General features: G+C 37.0%; 1 long non-coding RNA gene across 1 annotated transcript; it reads right to left on the bottom strand.

Moving 5' to 3' along the window:
• Window positions 1–2,318: 2,318 nt before the first annotated feature.
• Window positions 2,319–22,560, bottom strand: LOC103098942 (uncharacterized). Its single transcript, XR_464239.3, has 4 exons — window positions 22,452–22,560; window positions 21,961–22,094; window positions 3,751–3,847; window positions 2,319–3,107 (listed from the first exon to the last, which is right to left on the bottom strand). It is a non-coding gene; the product is annotated as an uncharacterized LOC103098942 (long non-coding RNA).
• Window positions 22,561–22,617: the final 57 nt, after the last annotated feature.

The following is a 22,617-nucleotide window of genomic DNA, read 5'->3' as shown; positions in this document are numbered from 1 at the left end:
TATATATATTCACATATATATGTACATATATATGCATATATGTCTCTACGTATCTACTTATAGGGATATTTTACTGCTATTGTAGCACCAATCTGTTTTGTCTGCTCCTTCCTCAGTATCCAGATGAGTGGGGCTTTGGCTGCTCATGGAGAGTGAAAGGAAGCCCAAAAGGAACGATAATTTCCTGGCAAAGAGAATATACAAGGTTAATGTCCTTGACTGTTAAAGGACAGAGTGATACCTCCCAAGAGAGGTCTCAAGGAAAGGGATGCCAGAATGGAATGACAACTCTCCTCTCTGGGGCCTTCCCCTGAGATAATTTTCTGTGCATCACAACTTAGGAGTTAGCACAGTGAGGATCGTAGAATGATCTTAGAGAACAGACCATTTGAAAACCAGATGAAGGACTGAAGCATGGTTAACCCAGAGAAGAGAATGCTTAAAGGCAATATAATAGTTCTCTTCAAGTATCTGGAAGAAAGATTTCCCATAGAAGGGGGTATTTTAGTTGAGACTGAAAGGAAGCCAGGGAGGACAGTAGTCAGAGGAGTCAATAGGTGTCAGAGTTAGCACTTGAACCCATCTTCCTAACTCTGAGACCAGCTCTTTAACTATGATTCTATGGGGCCTTGCATTAATGTATTGACATTACTAGTCTCACTTCCTTTACTGATACTGTTACTAGAGTACATCTCTCTTTTTTTAAACCTTTACTTTAGACTTAACTTTTTTTTGCATCAATTCCTCATCTACAAAATGAGCTGGAGAAGGACCACTCCAGTATCATTGCCAAGAAAATCCCAAATGGGTCACAAAGACTTGAAAATGACTGAAAAAATGAGTAAACACCAACAAAACTAGTTCTCTATCCTTGGTTTTATTCTGTTCAACATTATTATGAGTGATTTGTATGAAAGCATATGTGGTATACTTGTCAAGTCATTTGATGATGCAAAACTGAGAAGAGTACTCAACCCATTAGGTGACAAAGTCAAGATACAAAATGAGTTCAACATGATTGAATGATACACTGAATCATTTTTTAATAATAGAATTTATTTATGTGTCTTAATCCCTCCTTCCCTTCCTTATAGCACAGAAGGCATCATTTGGGATTCAGATATGCATTTATAAAGATGCCTTTCATGTATTCATTCTCTGGAGGTGACATTCACAAGTTATTCTTTAAGTATTAGATCTGTAGCTATGAATAATGTTCTCTTGGTTCTACTCACTTTGCTGTTCTTTCTAAGTTAAAAAAAAAATTACCCTGATCATTGTTTTATATGGTACAGTAGTATTTTATTACAACCATATACCATAATTCCCCAACTGATGGGCATCCCCCTCAGTGTCTAGTTCTTTGAGCTGAATATAATAAGATGAAATGCAGTAAGGAAAAATGTACATACATACTTTGGTTCAAAAGATCAACTACACAAGTACAGGCATAGTAGATACAGCTAGACAATAATGAGTGCATAAAAGATTTGAAATTTTTAATGGATTTTTAGAGGCAGCTAAATGGTACTGTGTACAGAGTGCTGGACTTGGATTCAAGAAGAATTCATCTTCCTGAGTTCAAATCTGGAACTTACTTAGTTGTGTGACCCTGGGCAAATTTTTTAACCCTGATTTCTTCAGGTTCCTCATTTATGGCAAACCACTCCAGTATCTTTGCCAAGAAAACCCTAAATGGATTCACAGAGAGAGGGACAAAACTGAAACAACTGAACAACAACAAAATAGTTCTCCTTCAAAGTCAATTGGAGTTGATAATATTTTATGATAACTGAAAGCGTCAACAAAATTTCAAGTTCCAAAAATAGATGCATAGAATTAAGAATCAGGCAGTTTATGATACTTTAGATTATAATTGAAAATGACACAACTAACTGAGGTGTGTGGAAAATGTAAACTATATAATGTTTCCTACCTTCTTGGGGAGATGGAAAGGGTGAGAGGGAAAAAGAAAAGAATGAGACATAGATTTTTGGATATAGCAAATGTGATTGTTTCTGTTGAATAAGCATATTTATCACTATTAAATATTTGTAACAAATCATTTGTATCATATTTTTATGTTACATGTTATGTTATACATAAAAATGAAAATAAATATCAATGCTTTCAAAAAAGTTTTAAGAAGCTGGGAAAGATTTCTTTCTTTCTATTCTTCATGCATATCCCTTCCCTTTTGTATCTAGTTGGGAAATAACATTTTCCTAGAAAAGTTTTTGACAAACTGGAGTTCTCCTAGGAAAAGAAATCAGAATTTTGAAAGGAATGAAATTATGTTATGAGTAATGAGTGAAGGAACTAGAGAGGTAAGACCAGGAAATAAAAGACAATAGGGACGGTTGTCTTTGAGTATTTGAAAGACTATCATTTGAATGTGATAGATGTGAGCAGAGTATAACAGAATCAACAAAGTGTTTCAAAGAACACGAGTGTAATATTTTATAAGGAATTGTATGACAGAAAGAGAATATGGGCTTGTAATATGGCAGAAGCAAAAGATAAGATAACTAGTTTTCTATTGATGGCTTCTTCATTTTGAGAGAAAGCAAGGAAAGCCTCCAGCACATGGAAGAAGAGACACAAAGGAGGGACAGGTATGTATGGATAGGTGGCAATCTGTGTTGCTGGAAGGAATTTCTGAATTGATGAAGTCACAGATCCATTTGAATATTGAATAATTTGGAAAAGGGATAAGACTTCTTTAGTTTGTCCCTAGAGAGGGCAAGAACTAAGAGTAATGGATGTGACAGATTTTGATTCAGTATAACAAAAAATTTGCCAACTTTAGTAACTACTCAAATGTATGTGATGTATTGTAAAGCAGTACATTCCCCATCACTGAAGGTCGTTATGTGGAACAGCTTGTTATAGTTGTTCCTGCTCAGATACTAGTTAGATAAGATAATGTGATTCTATAATATGTACCTTACAGTCATTTCCCCCTATTTTGAATTATTGTAGAACTTAAAGTCTTTATCATACAATCTCACAACTGAATATAGATTACTTCAATTCTGAAATCCAATTGTGTTATGTTTACCAGTTTCCTCTTCACTTTCTTGCCCCTTCAACTGTATTACAAACTCCTGGAAAGCAGAAAGTTATAATTCAATTTTTTTTGTTTTCCCATAAGTCATCTAGTACAGTGCTATGAATAAGTGCTTAATAAGTGTTTATTTGAGGAGCTGACACTTGGAAGAAGTTTTAGACAGAGAACAAAACCAGGAAGTTTTGAGATTCATCCAGGGTCTCGAAGAGGGTGTGGACTTACTCCATCTAAGCATGACAATCCAGTTGAGTAATGGAGATGAGAGATGCTCTGAGTTCAGTCTCACATGAATAGGCATTACATAGCATTTTGCCATGGCACAGAGGTTTGTTTATTATATAGACTGGTGATTATATATTTCTTTGGTACACAATCAATTTTCTACATATATGTTTCCATGGAACTTAACAATAGACACATAACCTAAGGAGATAGTCAATGAAACATTATTACTATAGATGAATGACATAAACAGGGTGATCTAGAGGTTAGTTCTCCCTGACCTAGGAGAAACATTGTACTTTTGGTCAGCTTTCACAATCAATCACAATTACTTAAGGAGATGGATAACAAAACATTTCATAGCTAGGTACATGGTTAGAGGGCAATTTAATGACAGACCAGATTTGGGGTTTTCCTCAATTTACAAGTTCTATTTTCCTTGTATTATTTTAAAGCACCTGGAAATGCTGCCTGGTTTCTGTCTGCAGTGGAATGTGTCTTGAAGGTGATTGATGTTCTTGGCTTGCCTGGCTTGGAATGGGAGTGAATGTAACTCTGTGGAGAGGGAAAGGAGAGGGTAATATCTTTAGTTTTTAATTCTGTGAATGTAATCTTTTAGGGTAATAATCTGGGGGGATTAAGGTGGGATATATGTTTATTCTATAAGTCTTTGCTCTTATATAATTTCTTATGTGTTGGAGAAAGCAATGATCATCCTTTAGTGAGGGAAGTTAAAGAGAGAGAAGTCACAGAGGGAGATCAGATGGGACCTTATTTTCTGGGAGCTGCCTTGCAGCACCCATTTCTCCAGACTGTGACTGTCAGATAGCAGGGGTGATGGCTTCCCATCAGGAAGTAGTATTCAAGTTACAGAGAGACAGATTTTGCCCTCTAAGGGAACATTTCTCTCTAGTTAGAATTATCTGAAAGTTCAGTGGGCTATTTTGGTTAGTCATGGACTACTCACCATATGAGTTTTATAAGTATAGGTGAGATAACCATCTCTGAGATATTGTAGAAGGGATTTATGCTCAAATATTAGTAGGATTGGATGATTTGTCTGTTCCTTCCTACTCTGAGAGCTTGAGATCTTTTGATATTAGTTCTGTAGCATTTCATATTAAGTACAATATAATGCTTTAGGCCTTAAATTCTTAAAAGCCTTTTTTTTAATATACTCAAATACTTTAGGAATTAACATCCTTAATGTTGATATTGCAGAATAGTGAAAGGGCTGTGATTTTATCCATATGGGAAGATAACGATTATCACCTCTCTGTTTTAACAGATGGTTTTGTGTGTGACTATAGCCGAAAAAGTTTACTGCTTGGTGGCCAACTGTCTGGTGATGTGCCTCTTCAAGATAATAAGATTAGTCCTTGGATGATAACTAAGCATGCATTCCTGGGCCTCTGCATAAGTCTGGCCATTTTGGCAGGATATCTTAGAGTTTGTGTTCCACTGGCATGGTGTGTGTTCACTTCCAAATCACCAAGAGGTATAGGAGCAAGATTTTAGTTAAGGAAGAATATTGACAATGTCTCATTTGAATTTAGTGCTTTGGAAGCCATATTTAGTTCTATTTTCCCCTGTATACCCTCCCCCTACACAATTACAAAGTGACAGCCACAGGCCAGAGCCAAACATGAAGTAAGTGTTGACAGTGCAATGTGTTTGACAGTAACTGCTGAGGATAAAAAGAACTGAAACTCTCACCCTTATTAAAATGAATGTGGAGAACCTGAAGAGACTGGTAGGAAGTCAGATGAAGTCATTTGGCCCTAGGCTGTACCCGTAACATCCTGCTCTAGTGATGAGGTATGTTTCCTTAGAAGTACGCCTATGAAAAGGTACCTTTGGATGATTTTTTTGGCTTGACTATTTGTTTTTCTTTGTTGTTACTGAAACAAGCCTTTGATCACAAAAGGAAATGCAAAGACTAGCAAAGAAGTCATGTGGGAAAGATTTGATTCTTTATGTTTCTAAGTGACTTCTCTTTTTTGATTCAAGTTTCTAGCAGTGAAACATTGGATCTTGTGGAACTTGGGACTAGTGCTTTTTGATTTTTGGCCTCTTTGTCTCATCCCTGTATTTCACTATCTAGAACATTAGCAGAAAGGAGAAAGTTTTTAATAACATTTTTCTAGGAGCTCTTGGAAAAATGTAACATTTGCTTTTCAAATGAAAGACTTGTTGAGAATGGCTGTATGAATAAGTAAAGACAGTCTGAGAAAAAATTTGCATTTTTTGGATTCCATTCTGGGTTCTGTTTCAAAACGTTATCATCATTTTCCTTAGTTTTCAGAGGACCAATGATAGAATAAGGAAGACTTAAATGAGGACTTTATTTCTTTCTTTCAGTAGGCATGGTTAGCAATTTAATTTTTAATTTTTTAAATTTATTTAGTCAATTTAGAACATTATTCCTTGGTTACAAGAATTATATTATTTCCGTCACTTCCCTCCACCCACCCTTCCCGCAGCTGCATTGGGTATTACATGTGTTCTTGATCAAAACTTATTTCCATGTTGTTGGTGTTTGCATAGGATGTTCATTTAGAGTCTACATTCCCAAACATATCCCCTTGACCCATGTATCGAAGCAGTTGTTTTTCTTCTGTTTTTCTACTCCCACAGTTTCCCCTCTGAATGTGGATAGTGTTTTTTCTCATAGATTTCTCCAGATTTTTCAGGATCACTGCATTGCCACTAATGGAGAAGTCCATTACATTTGATTGTACCACAGTGTATCAGTCTCTGTGTACAATGTTCTCCTGGTTCTGCTCCTTTTACTCTGCATCAATTCCTGGAGGTCATTCCAGTCTTCATGGAATTCCTCCACTTTATTATTCCTTGAGCACAATAGTATTCCATCACCAACATATACCACAATTTGTTAAGCCATTCCCCAATTGAAGGGCATCTCCTCATTTTCCAATTTTTTGCCACCACAAAGCAGAGCTACAAATATTCTTGTACAAGTCTTTTTCCTTATTATCTCTTTGGAGTACAAACCCAGCAGTGCTATGGCTGGAGCAAAAGGCATAGTTCCAAATTGCCCTCCAGAATGATTGGATCAATTCACAACTCCACCAGCAATGAATTAATGTCCCAACTTTGCCACATCCCCTCCAGCATGCATTACTTTCCTTTGCTGTCATGTTAGCTAATCTTCTAGGTGTGAGGTGACACCTCAGAGTTTTTTTGATTTCTCTGATTATAAGAGATTTAGAACACTTTTTCATGTGCTTATTAATAGTTTTGATTTCTTTAACTGAAAATTACCTATTCATGTCCCTTGCCCATTTATCAAATGGAGAATGGCTTGGTTTTTTGTACAATTGACTTAACTCTTTATAAATTTGAGTAATTAGACCTTTGTTAGAGGTTTTTGTTATGAAGATTATTTCCCAATTTGTTTCTTCCCTTCTAATTTTGTTTGCATTGATTTTGTTTGTACAAAACCTTTTTAATTTGATGTAATCAAAATTATTTATTTTACATTTTGTTATTTTTTTTCTAGCTTTTGCTTGGTTTTAAAGTCTTTCCTTCCCCAAAGATCTGACATGTATACTATTCTGTGTTCACCTAATTTGCTTATAATTTTCTTCTTTATATTCAGACCATTCACCCATTTTGGGTTTATCTTGGTGTAGGGTGTGAGATGTTGATCCACACCTAATCTCTCCGATACAGTCTTCCAATTTTCCCAGCATAAATGAGGACTTTAAATGAGGAAGGCTTGTACAAAATTGCAAGCCTTGCTTTCTCTTTCAGAGTCATCAAAGTCCAGGGATAAGATAAAGATCTGGATGACTGGTGATGGTTCTGGATGCAGGGGATGAGTGGATGACCTTGGTGTCTTTAATGCCTGACCAAGCTCTAAGTACTCCATAGTACTTGGTTCAGCCACCTTCATGATGACTGGAACACACTGATCTCTTCTGCCCTTTCCACCAGGGGAAGCCTTCACATGATTGGTTTAGATATTCTCTAATTCACTGATGGGTTTGAGGTCTTTTGGTTACCTCAACTTAATTTAGCTGGTCTATCAAGATGCTTTATCAGAATGTGGTTACTGTGCATGCTACAGCTTCTTCTAGCTGCATAGGCAAAAGTTGGGGGAAAGGTAGACACTCCTAGAAAGTCTAGTCCTAGAAAGGGATTGCCAAGCCCTCACAACAGAAGTGCTAGTCCTTCTAGCACACTCCATACACTCCATGTCAACACCTATAGCCTTAGCTGAGTGTGTTATAAGAGGCCAGTGAAAGTCCTGTTAATTAAGTAAATTCATTTGTATTTTGTAAATATAGGCAGAAAGTAGTATGTGCATTACTGAATCAACAATACCCAGAAACAGAAAGATAGGACATGAGGAGCACCAATCTCACAACCTCTTGTTGAATTTCCTTGATGTAAAGTTCTGTAAATAAAAGTGTTACAATATAATCTGCTTGTAAAATAATTAAAGGCTACTCTAGAGAAATCCACTCCAACCTAATACTTGTCTACTGTTTACAAAATAGGGTGCAGGCCACTGAAGATACAAAGACAGTGAAAAAGAGTACCTGCCCTCAAGGAACTTACATTCAACTAGTGTATGCAAACTGTAAATAGATCAGCATAGTCATACCAATCTTAGGAGGAAAACAGCATTAATAATGAAGGGGTTGAAAAACTGGATTTCTGGATATAGTGATATTTGAGCTAACCCTGGAGGAAGGTCAAGATCCTCATTATAGCTCAAGTGAGGAGTCAATTCATTCCAGGCACAAGGAACAGCCTGTGTAAAGGTACTTAGGTAGCAGATGGACTACTAAGCTCAGAAAGCCACTAGTAGGCTAAATGGACAAAACCACAGAATGCAAGAGGAGTTGTGTGAAATACCTGTAAATGTAGACTTTTCTAGGTGTGATCTGCTTCATGTTAGTATTCACAGTGATTCCTGATAATTTTCTCCTTTATTAAATTTAAGGTATTTAATTTTTAAAATATTTTTTATTTTCAGTTCTAATTCCCTCCCTTTTCCTGCCCTTCCCCATCTATTGAGAAACAAGAAATACCAGGCTTATTACACCTTTGTTTTTAATTCCTTGTTCTCATAAAAAAAATGCTTTTAGAAATGTTTCAGCATATATGGGGACTTTCTTCTTATCAACGACTTCTTTGGGGTATAAGCTCAACAATGTAACATCTAATTCTAAGGGTCTGGGCTTAGTCAATTTGTATAATCCCAAATTGATTTTCAAAATGATTGTCCCATTTCATAGCTCCAACGACAATGTATTGGTGTGTCTCCCAAACTCATTATTGTCATTTTTTGGAAGGATAAGAGGTAAAATCTCAGGGATGCTTTGATTTGCATTTTTCTTATTAGTGATTGTAGCATTTTTTCAAATGGTTGTGAAAACTTTGCAGTTTTTTCGAGAATTGCTGGTTCATATCCTTTCACCATATTTTGTAAAAATGGAGACTTGAATCCAGGACTTCAATCCCCAGAAGTCCTTGCTCCACTTCCCCAGAATGCTTTGTAATATCACTGAATTTTTACGTGGGCTGAGATCTAGATGGGGTATTTAACCTGATTGGAAAGGCTTCTGGGCCTCTCTTTTCTTTCCTGTTTCCGCTTGCAAGCAGACGTGTCTCATGATGTGAGTGAAATTGAATTGGGCCTCTTGGCCCACCTGGCACGTGCCTTTCTTACTTGTATTTTTCTTAAATTCTCAATCTTTAATAAACCTCTAAAAATATCATACTTCTTGCAGAGAGAAACTAAATTTCTACTGCCTCAGCTTCCCCCCAAACTTTAACTCTTACAATTTCTACTGGGGAATGACTATTAGTTTTACATGTATGTGTATACATTAATTTATTCCAAATAATAGATACCAAACACTTCCTAGACAAATTTGGTACAAAGATCCCCCCCCCATATGTCCATTTATGTTCTTGTCCTAGATTAATTAATTTTTTCTATGTAGAAACTTTTCAGTTTTATGTAATCAGTTATCTATTTTATCTTTTGTAATTGCCTCAGTTTCTTACTTGATTAAGACTATATCTCCTATGCATATCTTTGAGAAGTATATGGGTGTATGGGGTGCTCAGGGAGGGGTAGTATCTCTGGTATGGAGGGCTTGTCGTGCCCTCCTAGGGCAGCTCTCCAGCCTCTGACCCCCACCTGACACCCAGCTCTCACTTGTGGCTCCCAGTAGCTGCTAGCACGCGGCAGGCAGCGGCCACACCCCGGGCAACGGCTTCGACAGGCCGGCTAAACCTTGTGAGGGTAGCCATCCGGTTGTAGACCCCTGGTGAACCAGGGCTTTGCTCACCCAGCATGTGAAGACTGCTTCGGCTGAACAGACGGAAGAAACCAATAAGAAGGTTCAACGGCTGAGAGGGCGACGCAGCAAGCTTAGGGCGTGTTGGAGCACAAAAGACAACAGGCCATCCAATGCAGCTGAGGAAGTCTCCAGGTGTAACGACTTTTCGTGCCACTGGACCCAGGCTTCCAACGCTGAGAGAGTGGGACTGTCTCTGTGCATCGACTTTTCCACTTAAATCTCCTTCACACACAAGTGTCTTTGTGCACACTCATCTATACACCATAGATGAAAACGCACAAAGACAATTGTCATCCTTGGTTACTGAGAGACTACTACTACTACTATATGACCTACTTCTCTCCTATATTTTTTTAAAGTATAATTTTTAAGGTCTTGTTATTTATTTAGAATGGAATGTGGTAGAGAATATGGCATAAGGTGTTGGTCTAAAACCATGTTGGTGAACCCATGGCATATGTGCTGGAGGGGGCTGCTCCCTTCTCCCTTTCTACATGTGCCTGAGGAAATTTCTCATGTGACCCATCCCTATACCTAGCAACCCAGTGGAAGCACTTCTTCCCTCCCATGTCTGGGGTGAGGTGGGGGGCTCACATGCAGTGTAAGGATTGTAGTTTGGGCATTCAGTCTCTAAAAGGTTCATCATCATTGGTTTAAACCCTATTTCTAATAAACTGCTTTCTATAATTAGACTTCTGCTTTAGGAAACTTAAAAAAAAATAGTTACCAGTTATTTTTCTGTTCTATTTTAAGATTTGCTTTGGGTTATTTTATAATATGGATAAGTTCATTAGGGAATGATGATTCTACACCTGTACAGATGTCTGGGATGTACTCCTTCCTTTATTGGCTGACTATAGGATATCCCCCCCCCCCCTTGTAGATCTTACTATCACCTCAAACTACTCAGTATATACAAAGCAGATTTCATTGTTTTCCTTCCCTAAATCAGTTCCCTTTTCATCTATCCATTTCTGTTGGTAATACTATCATTGTTTCACTTTTCTAGGCTATAAATATTGTTTTCTTGGCATCTCTTAGTTTTCCTTTACCATTTTCCCTATATGCAATCTGTCACCAAATCTTGTCATTTCTTCCTGTGAAATGTCTCTCACATTTATTTCTTCCTCTCCATTGCTATCTATCACTTCCTTCAGCTCTTTTTTATTCCTAGACTATAACAACTTTCTGAATATTCTCCCTTCAAATATATCCTACATATCATTATCCCACTTCAGGAATCTAAATTAGACTTCTTTTCCCTATGTCTCTATGGCCAAACTCTTCTGCCTAACTTCTAAGATTCTAATTTGAATCTACGCCACCTAAATTTTCTACTTCTTTTCCACTTGACTCAGAGAATCACAGGTTATCATAGAAGAACTTACCTTCTTGTTGTTCAGTCATTGTGGGCACGTCTGACTCTTCATGGTCCTCTTTGGTGTTTTCTTAGAAAAGATGCTGGAGTTCTTTGCCATTTTCTTCTCTGGCTCATTTTACAGATGAGGAACTGAGGCAGAGTTAAATGATTTGCCCAGGGTCACAGAGCTAGTAAGTATCTGATACTAAATTTGAACTCACATCTTCCGGACTCCACGTCCCATACTCTATCCACTGAGCAATTTAGTTGGCCTACAGGAACCTACTGTAGCAAGCATCTAGTTCAATCCATCCTTCAAAAAGAATCCTCTCTACAATATAACTGACAGGTTGTCATCCAGCCTTGGCTGGTAGACCATTAATGAAGTCCCTTTGAAGACAGTCGACTCTGCTTTTGTACAACTCAAATTGTTAGAAAGTTTTTCTTCACATAGAATCTAAATTTGTTTTCTTAGTCTATATATTATTCCTAATGCTAATAGTTAACATTTATGTAGTGTTTTAAGATTTGTATTACATATGTGAGCTCATTTGATTCTCATGCCAAGCCTTAAAGGTAAGTGCCATTATTAGCCCTACTTTATAGATGAAGAAACTGAGGCATAGTGAGGTTAAGTGATTTTCCTAGGGTCACACTGCCAGAAAGTATCTGATTCCAGATTTGAACTCAGCTCTTCCTGATTCTACACACAGAATATGATTGTCATTATCTCCATGGTATTTCCTTTAGAATTTCTACAGACCTGTGGACAAAGCTGCAGTAAATAGCAGGCACTCAATAAATTCTTGCTGATTAAAATGGTCATTTCCATTCACTCTTATAGTGTGAAATAAGGAATTCCCTAATTGTCTTAGAAAGTTCTTACATGCAAACAGTGATGCAGCGACATGCTGACATCATTTGGAATATTGGCAGAATGGATCTCAAAAGTTAATAAGCAAAACATTTAAAATCATATGACTCAGTGAAAGGATTACTGTATAATTAGCAAAGGAAAAGTGAATGTTAGTACACTTTTGTTAGCAAGAGGAAAAAAAAGAACTTGTTGCCATTCCAGTTTTCACTTTCTCATTTCTATTTTTGCCAATTGGTTGGAAAAGCCTGACTCTGCACTATAGGAAGGGCAATAATATGGACACACCCAGGGATGACCTCAGTTTGGCATCAATCCCCAGTTAAGCTAATTAAGTCTGTGTGTAGGAACCTAAAATGCAAAAGTAACCTCTCAATAAGTAGACCGGAACTGGTAAAGTGGAGGTAGTACTGCCTAGTAATTAGCTCACCAAACAGAAACCCTACCTCATGAATTATGCTGAGCTGTTTAGCTAATACCTTCTGACATCTATGTGACTCTGTTTCCCCATCTGCAAAACTGGAATAACAAGAGTCAAGTGAAAATTAGGGCAGATTCTGTAGATCTCCTATCTACAACCTTTGTCAGAGGAAGATCCCAACCCAGGACCTTGGTATTTGGCAGAAATTGTTGGGGACACTTTTTGTGACAGTAGAGGAATAGGAATGTCACTTAACTATTTCAAGACCCAATTAATACCTTCCTTCTAGAAGTTGAGAGATCTGCTTGACAAAAGTTTAGGATCATGACAGAGTAAGAACAAACACATAATATCCTAGGAAGTAATCTGATTTCTAGCTTGTCATAAGGGAAAAAAATTGGTGGACAGTCTGAGTTAGCCTTCTACTCTAGGAGAGTAAGTAAGCAGGCACCTATGGGATGTGATTGGAAGATCCTGTGCCTAGAAATAATCTCTCAATCACATATTTCAAAATAACCCAAGTTCTACATTATGCATTTCTTTAGATATTTATTCCTGTTGATTCTCTTTAAAGTTGTAAAGTATTCCCAGAGAAGGGTCTTATATGTGCATGTGCACAAGTGCACACATGCACACACACAATATACCATTTATAGTAATTTTTTGTAGTGTCAGAATTATGAGATACTATTGTGATGAAAGGAATGAATTAGGAGCAGTTTCAGATAAGCCTGTGAAAACATGTATGAACTGATATAGATGAAAGTTAGTAGAACCTGATAAAGAACTTGCAACATTATTATAAAAACAAATGGTTTCAAAAGACTCAAGAACTCTGAAATTTATGATAACCAATCAGTGTTTCCAGAGGACTACTGAAGAAAGCAACCTACCTCTTGACAGAGAGGCGATTAAATAACATGCATAAGGAAATACACATTTTTGGAAATGACCAATACTTGTTTTATTTGAATATGTTTATTTATTATGAGGGTCTGTTTTTTCTGTTTATTAAGGAGAGGAGAAGAAATGAATGCATGGTTATTCAGAAAATAAAAATTAAAAACAAAGAAACCCCAAATAAGAATATTACAATTTTATGCAGCAAGAAGTGATTAATTCAAGAACTAGTGTGGCAGCCATGTGAATAGAGAGAAGGAGACAGGTGAAAGATGTTATGGAGGTAGAACTGACAAGGTTTGTAATTGATTATGTCTTATGAGGGAGAAAAAAGAAAGAGTAAAAAAATGACTGAAGCTTTAGGCTTGGGTTGTTTGGTAGAACCTTCTAATTGAACAGGATTAGTTGGTGCTCTCTTATTCAATAGGATTAAGGGAGTTTGTGAGAAGGACAGGATTAGGGAATAAGAAAAGAAGTTCAGTTTTGGACATGTTGAAGGTGAAGTATTGACAGGATATACAGGTGGAGATAGCAAGACCACAGGAGAGAGATTAAGGCTGCATATATAGAGTTGGGAATAATTAAATCCAGCAAATATATGTTTAGTGCCTATATAGATGAAGAAGATGAAATCAGCAAAGGCAAAAGCATAAAATGAGAAAACAAGAGGCTATTGCTTATGGAGGCATGGTGGGGAGAATGGAGAATCAGGAATGTCTTCCTAGAGAGAATGGCATAGGAGAGTTAGTTTTACATGAATATGGCATATGAATTATATCACTACTTGCCTCTAACACATATTACCTATGTGATCTTGAGTAAGTCTCTTAATATCCTTGGCCTCAGGTGTCCTGATTTGAAAATTAGAGGGTAAGTTTAGATTATTTTTGAAGTGTCTTCTAATTCTAGATCTAAGATTCTATGACTTTTGGCATGAGAGCTGAAATTTTATACATGTATTTCTTCCTTAAAATCTAATTCCTCAGCAATTACTGACAATGCTAAACATTGGCTACCATTTAAAACAAACAAACAAAAAACCCACAAAAACACTTGCTCAGTACTTGGTGCTCTTTCTTAAATAAAAGTTTGAGGCCTTACAGACTTGGAGCTACTATAGTTCATTATCCTATAGCTCAGTGATGGTGAACCTTTTAGAGACAGAGTGCTATGCCCCCACCCCACCTTGTGCTGTGCCCCTCCCTACCACTCAGTGCTGGCCTCACCCCACTCTCCCTTTTACCATACACAGGGGAGGGATAAAGCACTCCCATTGGGCTGCTAGGGGGAGTGGTAGGTGAAGTGAATGAAGAATGTCATCAGGGTGTGAAGAGAGGGTGAGAGGATGGCCCAAGTGCTCTGCTCCCCTCCAGCTCTGCCACTTGTGAGCTGCCCATCTTACCCACTGTGTGCTAGGCAGAGGGGCAGGTGATGTGAAAAAATACCTTCAGGCACAGGGGAGGGGAGTGTCTCTGCCCAAGTCCCTCTGCCTTTCTAGTAACAAACTCTGGGTGGGGGAGGTGACTACACTACATGCCCACAGAAAGTGCTCTGCATGCTATTTTTGGCACCCATGCCATAGGTTTGCCATCACTGCTATAGCTTAATACCCAAACAAACTTCAAAAGAGGTCCTTTCCATGGGAGTTATTATCACAAAATCAGTATGTGAAATATTCTAGCACAACAACATATTGCCCAAACCTGGCAAAAAAAAATCATATTAAATTTTTAATGGAAGAATTATGCGATTGATTTTCAATATATCAGTTTAAGGAATATAGCCCAGAGGAATACTTTTAAATTGATCACATTTTAACTAAATAAAGGAGCAGAGTCATATCTGTGGTATAAGGAAAGAATTACAGAGAGAAAGCCTGGGACCTCTAGGATCTGGCCCTCATCTTGGGAAGTTTCTGAAATAGCTCCAAGAAAGTTGACAGCATTGGGTATTGTTTTAATTTTGCTTTGAAGCCAAATTCCAGTGTAGTCTTTACAAAATTTTTGAAAAATTTCTACCTTTTCATAAATAATTTGAACTTCAACATAATTTGAAGCATGATAGAAATAACCTCTGATAATGGGTAGTGAGTGATAATGGACTTCTATTCTGCTTTTGACATTAGAATTTATCTTCTGTCTGATGGTTAATGCAAGGGAATATTCAAGATGAGAGAGAGAGTGTGGACTCTAATCCTCCTGGATGTCTGTTAAACTCTTTCCTCAATTTCCTCTATCTTCACAAGTTTGATACTATCAGATCTGTTCTCTTGGGGAAATAATGATATTCCCTTTGATCTTGATGAACGTGTGGGAAAACACCTGTTATTCTTCTCCTGCAGGAGGATAGAGTTTGCAGAAGTTATTTTTATTAAGAAGTCAAGAGAAAACATGAGCATGCCACACTCATATAAACAAAAGCTCAGAAATGGGAGTGTTTATAGGCCAGCAGTTATTTTTTATTATATTCGAAGCTAGCCAAAAATATTATGCTATCCAGTTTCGGTTGAGCTCTACCTATAACTCAGCAATGATTTGTTCATCTTTTATTGATTACTTAGCAAATTAATCCCAGAAGTAGCTTCAAAAATATTTTTAGTTTTCAAAAATCACTGTAGTGTTTTAATATGAACAAAAGGGTAAACTGAGGAATATATCCATTCAAGATCACCTTTATTAGCAGAGGCAAACTACCTCTCAATAAGTGTGTCAGTGGCTTGCCTCCACTTAGGCCAAAGGCTCCAGACAAAAGGACAGCACCCCTCATATAGCTTTTGGTGAGTACAGAACAAAGAACTGAACAGGGTAGATGATGTCATGGAATTAAGGATAACATGATTGGTTACAGAGCTGAGGCACAAGGAACAACATAACTGATTGAAAGTTTGGTAATGGGGGCTTACAACGATCCCCTCCCCCCTTCTCTCATGAAACTAAGAAATGCTTATTGTTTGAGTACAGGTGCAAGATAGTAGCCCTTTCTGGGCTTTTGGACAGCAAAGCAGACTTCCTTTAAGAATCGTTTGGTGGCTAAGTTAAATTCCTTGAGGTAAGAGAATTGGATTTTTAAACTTAACCCATTACAGAACAGTTGAATTCTGAACTAGATTCCGAGACAAAGAACCATGACTAAATCAGTTACAGAACAAAAGTAGTTATAGGACAAAATCAATGACTTCTAAATAGGCTTAGGATCTATAAGAAAAATAATACAGGATCAGTCTTAATCTTCTCATCCTATATAGAATTGAGAGCAGTTCATGAGAAAAGGGCTTAGTAGAAGTAGGGTAATTGGCTAGAAGGTCAATAAGAGTCAAAAGTTTCATATACTTTCCAGAAAAGAATAACATGATCTTAGGCATAAAGACAGCTAGAAGGTACAATGGATAGAACCACAAGCCTGGAATTAAGAAAACCTAAATTTAAATCTAGGCTCAGTTACTTGTGTGTCCTTGTTGAGGTTACTTAACATATATTTGCCTCAGTTTCCCCAATGGAAAATGGGTATAACTGCATCTATCTTGAAGAGTTATTGTGAGGATCAAATGAGGTATTTGTAAAAAGCACTTAGTAGAGTGCCTAACATGTAGTAGACCCTATATAAAAGTTTATTTCCTTCCTTTCCCCTTCCCTTAGGCAACATCAGTACCTATAAATGTTTATTTTGATATAGATTACTTCATTTTCTTTTCTCTGGGTTAGTCAGTCCATGTTTGTAGAATAGTGTTCAGTTCTGGTCATCACATTTTGGGCAAAATATTGACAAACTAGAGAAGAATCACAATTTCAGAGTTGGAAAGGGCTTCAGTGATCATAGAAGAGAGGTTGAGACTGAACTTGTGATTTCACTGACATAAGAAACTCCTTGATGAGGAAATTTCTTCTACCAAAGTAGGTCACCACCACCTCAGAGTTTTATAGAGCTGCCTAGAACACTGACAGGTGAATAAGAACAGATATCATTGCAGAGCACTTTAAAGTTTGCAAAATGCCTCACGTTATCTCAGTTGATCTTCACAACCACCTGGTGAGGTCAACTGATTTGCCTTGGGCCACAGTCAGCATGTGTCAGAGGCCCGATATTAACACAAATATTTCTGGTCCTGATATTGGCTTTATTATTATTATTAAAATATTTCATTTCCCAATTTCATGAAAACAATTTTCAACATACATTTTCCAAAATTATAAGACCCAAATTGTCTTCCTCCCTCCCTTTCCTCTCCCTTCCCAGAGATGATAAGTAACTTGATCTAAGTTATACATGTTTTATCATGCAAAACATACTTCCATATTGGTCATTGCTGTAAAAGAATACTCATTTGTGAACTGATCCTACCATCCTGAAGGGCAATTTGGAATTATGCCTAATGGGCTATAAAACTGTGTATTCCTTTTGATCTGATAATGCTATTACTGGGTCTGTATCTCAAAGAGATAATAAAAAAGGGGGTTTTTGTACAAAATATTTGTACAAAAATATTTGTATCTATGCTTTTTGTGGTGGTATAGAATTGGAAATTGAGGAGACGTCCATCAGTTGGAGAATGGCTGAACAAATTGTGGTTACATGTTGGTGATGGAATACTATTGTGCTATAAGAAATGATTAGTAAGATGATTTCAGAAAAAGTCTGAAAGATCTGCAGGAACTGATATGGAGTTAAATAAGCAGAACTGGAAGAACATTGTACACATTAACAGCAATATTGTATGGTGATTAACTGTGAAAAGTTGGCTACTCTCAACAGTGCAATGATCTGGGACAATCCTGAAAGACTTATGACTATCTACCTCCAAAGAAAGAACTGTTGGAGTCGTCTTTCACATCAGCATTTCTTTGGTTTTATTTTGGGTTTTAGTTATGAATGAGTTTGCTGTTACAACAATGACCCATATGGAACTGTATTTTGCAGGACAATAAAAAAAATGAAAAAAAAATTTAAAAAGAGAGAATGCTCATACAAAACAAAGATCCCCCCCAAACACAAATAAATGAAAGAGAAAAATTATATACTTTGATCTACCTTCCAAGTCCAACAGTTTTTTCTCTGGAGGATATTATTTGTCATAAATCCTTCAGAATTGTCCTATATCATTTCAGTGCTGAGAGAAGCTACGTCTTTCACAGTTATATATCATACAATATCATACAATATTGCTATTACTGTGTACAATGTCCTCCTAGTTCTACCTATTTTACTCTGCACCAGTTTACATAGGACTTTCCAGCTCTTTCTCAAATCATCTTGCTTATCATTCCTAACAGAGACAGAAATATTCCACAATTTGTGCAGCCAACTGATGGACATCCCCTTAATTTCCAATTTTTGGGCACAACAAAAACTCTTTGGGCATGGTTCCAAATTGCTTTTCCATAATGGTTGGATCAGTTCATAACTCCATCAACAATATATTAGTGTCTCTATTTTGCCATATCCCCTCCATTTATCCCTTTCTTCTATTGTCATATTGGCAAATCTGATAGTATGAGATGGTATTTTGGAAGTGCTTTAATTTGCATTTCTCTTATCCAAAGTGATTTAGAACATTTTTTCTTAAGCTTATTGATAGCTTTAATTTCTTCATCTAAAAACTGCTTGTTCATATTCGTTAATCATTTATCAATTGGGGAGTGACTTGTGTCCTTATAAATTTGACTCAATCAATTCTCTATATATTTGAGAAATTAGGTCTTTATCAGAGAAATTTCCTGCAATTTTTTCTCCAGTTTGTTCCACTTCTAATCTTGACTTCATTGGTTTTGCTTGTATACAAACTTTTAAATTGAATATAACCAAAATTATTAATCTTATAGCTTGCAATGTCTTCCATCTCATTTGGTTATAAATTCTTCCTTTCTCCAAAAATCTGCCAGGTAAACCATTCTGTGTTCCCCTAACTTGCATATGGCATCACACTTTATGTCTAAATCATATACCCATTTTGATTTTATCTTGGTATAGGGGGTGAGACATTGGTCTATACCTGTTTCTGCCATACTGTTTTCCATTTTCCCCAGCAATTTTTGTCAAAAAGTGAGTTTTATCCCCCAAACTGGGATCTTTGGGTTTATCAAACACTAGATTGTGATGGTATGTCTTTCTGTTGTCACACTGCTTCTCCATGCTGTAGTTTGTAATAGTAATTGCAGTAATAACATTAATAGTAGTAGTAATAATAATAATAGTAGCAGTGGTAGTAATGGTGGTAGAAGCAGCAGAAGTTCTATAGTAGCAGTAGCAGTCCTAACAAATTAGTTGTATGAATAATAGTAGTAAAAATAACAGTTGTTCAGTGGTGCCTTACTTTGTGTGAACCCATTTGGGATTTGCTGTTCCCTTCTCTAGCTCATTTTATAGATGAGGAAATTGAGGCAAACAGGGTAAGGCGACTTTCCCAGGGTTACACAGTCAGAAGTATCTAAAACCAGTCTTGAACTCATCAAGATGAGTCATCCTGACACCAGGCCCTGTGCTTTATCTACTGACCCTCCTGACTGCCCTAAAAACAATAGCAGTACTAGCAATAATAGTAGTAGTATGAGGGGACTCTAGTTTCTCTGCAAAGCTGGAAAGTGGCAGGGCTGCATAAGATCCTTACTTATTGACTGAATGTTTCACAGGACTACATGAATTGCTAGCAAAGCACTTTGCCACCTTCCTCCTCTCAAATACAAACCTCATCTTTTCTTAATAGAAGGCATCAAATATTTGTTCACAAAAGAATACCAAGCAACCCTTCCAGCGCAAGCCAATAGCCTTTATATTAACATTTTAAAGGAAACTATATATTGACCAAGGAGCAAAAATAGTCCCAGGGATGTAGGAAGTTATCCATCATTGATTTGGTAATTATTGAATAAACTGCCTGGAAGCACTATATGATGTGTATATGCTATTATTATTACAAGGCCTTTGACTCACTGCTTCAGTCATGGCTTGTTCTTTTTTTCAAATATATAAAACAGACCTGAGTAGAGTGAGAATCTGAGAATATTTGACGTACACATGAAGAATTGTTAAACACATTAACAATGCAACATCAAGAAGATATCTTTCAGTTTGTCTTTGTAATTTTACCAAGCTTTGAACCCATTGTCATTTCTCTTAAAAAGAACTGTTAGTCTTTTAGGTTAAAGAGGAAGTCATGCTAAAGCATTAATCACTTGGATGGCTTCACTAAAAAAATATTAAAATCTTTTTTCTATCTTGTAGAATTTTTCTTTAATGATATTAAACTGCCAATAGGACTTGATAAGTATACAATTCACAATGGAGCTCAAGAAAAATGGTTTCCAAGCTTGAATGTGGAAATCATACTGAATCAGTGGTTAAATAAATAAAATTATAAATCAGGCAAGGAACATCAAATTTAAATTTATATTTGACAGAGCTATTGTTGTGTATGCCAAGAGACTTCCTGGAATCCTTAAACCAAAGTTTAATAGAAAAAACATATTTAAAGCAACTAAATCCTACAGAATACTGATGTAAGGATATTGCCCCTTTAAGATTCCGTCTTCTTATATGTGCAGTTTAGTTTTGAATGGGACAGAAAAATATTTTTATTAAAGAGAAAGAATTGTATCACCTGGTCAAGGATGACTTGTTTCATAGATAGTTTGATCTTTAAAAGTAGTCATTAAAAATGTTTAATATAAACATCTTTTTTAAAAAAACCTTTATCTTCCATTTTAGAATCAATACTGTGTATTGATTGATTGATTGAGCAGCAAGGGCTAGGCAATGGGGGCTCAGTGACTTGCCAAGGTCACACAGCAAGGAAGTGTATGAGATCAAATTTGAATCCAGTACCACCTGTCAAAATCTGGCTCTCAATCCACTGAGCTCTCTAAATGTCCTCTGGCATGTATCTTGTAAGCACACAAGTCAAGTCAATGAGCATTTATTAAACATTCTCATTGTGTCTTGTGTACTGTGCTACACAGAGGATACAAAAAAGATTTGTAAAACAATCCTTGCTCTCAAGGAGTGCAGAGTCTAATGGAGGAGCTAACAAACAAACTATGTTCAGGAAGAAATCAGGGGGCAGAGATAAGGAGAGAGAATTCAGCCAGTAAAAAGGAACAGTCAGGAAATGAAATGTCTTGTTGGAGGAACAGCAAGGAGGCCAGTGCCAATTGATTCCACAGAATGTGTATGTGGGATGAGGGGTAAGGCCTGGAAAGTGTGGCTAAGCTATGAAGGAGTTTTAAATATCAGAGGCTTTTTTTTTTTTTGATCTTACAGGTAATAGGGAGTAACTGGGCATGGTGGAGACATGGTCAGATTTGCTTTAGGAAAATCAATCTAACAGCTGAGTTAAGGATAGACTGTAGTAGGGAGATACTTGAGGATCAGCAGGCTGTTGCAATAGTTCAGGCATCAGGTGATCAGGTGTGATCATCAGAGTGGGGGCAGTATCAGAGTAGAGAAGGTGGCATATATGAGAGATGAGATGAAAGCAGAGATGATAGGACTTGGCAAATGGATATGGGGTGTGAAGGAGACAGAGAAGTCAGTCAATAAGCTTTCATTAAGTACCTACTATGCTCCAGCCACAATGCTAAATGCTGGGGCCCAAAATAGGAAAAAGAAAAGCAGAAAGGCAGTCCCTGCCCTCAAGGAGTTTACAGTCTAATGAGGAAAGGCAACATACAAAAGGAAACTGAAAGAGGAGTGGGGAAATACTGGGATCAGACATATGATGGAGAATTCCAAAGAAGTGAAGGGAAGACAGTGGGAGGGAGAAATGCAAAGAAGACTGACCTGAGTATCCTCCTTAAATGAAAGTTTTGGGCAGTGTTCCTCCCTCTGCCTTCCCAGGGGGGCAGACTGTACATGTGAGGAGTACCCAGGCTGATTGCTGGATGAGGAGGCTTCTGGTGGCATGACTGAGATATCTACAAGAGTTTAACCAGGTGGGAAATGAGTATGATTTCAAGGTTCCGAGGTTAGGTGACTAAAATGGCAGTAATGTTCTGGGATAATGAAGAGGGGAAGGCTTCAATGAGGAAACATGGGTTCCATCTTGGTAATGCTGAGAAGTCATTCAGTCCAGATGTCCAATAGGCAGTTAGAAGCATCCTTTTTGAAGCCTTTCCTTCTTTTCTTCCTTTCTTTCATCCTTCCTTCTTTCCTTCCTTTTTAAAACTACTACAAAAATTTTTTCCTTCCAGAAAGTCAATTCAAGTAAATTTAACATTTATTAAAGTAAAATATAAATGTAAGTAAATATAACTATTTGATCAAAAGCTTACAAATAGGCTCCTTTTTCAATGAGCTGAGAAGGTCTCATTTTATAACATGACTGAACTTCTTGTTCCTGGACTTCTTCTCACTCTATTTCACCTCATTAGCTCTCCAATGCAGATAACCATTGTGACCTAGGACACAGTGAATGGATAAAAGTCATCACATTCCAAC

The sequence above is a fragment of the Monodelphis domestica genome, chromosome 3 (assembly GCF_027887165.1).
Source record: "Monodelphis domestica isolate mMonDom1 chromosome 3, mMonDom1.pri, whole genome shotgun sequence".
NCBI classification, from domain to species: Eukaryota; Metazoa; Chordata; class Mammalia; order Didelphimorphia; family Didelphidae; genus Monodelphis; species Monodelphis domestica.
Note: the sequence above shows the minus strand (reverse complement) of the source record. Positions and strands in the feature narration are given on the sequence as shown.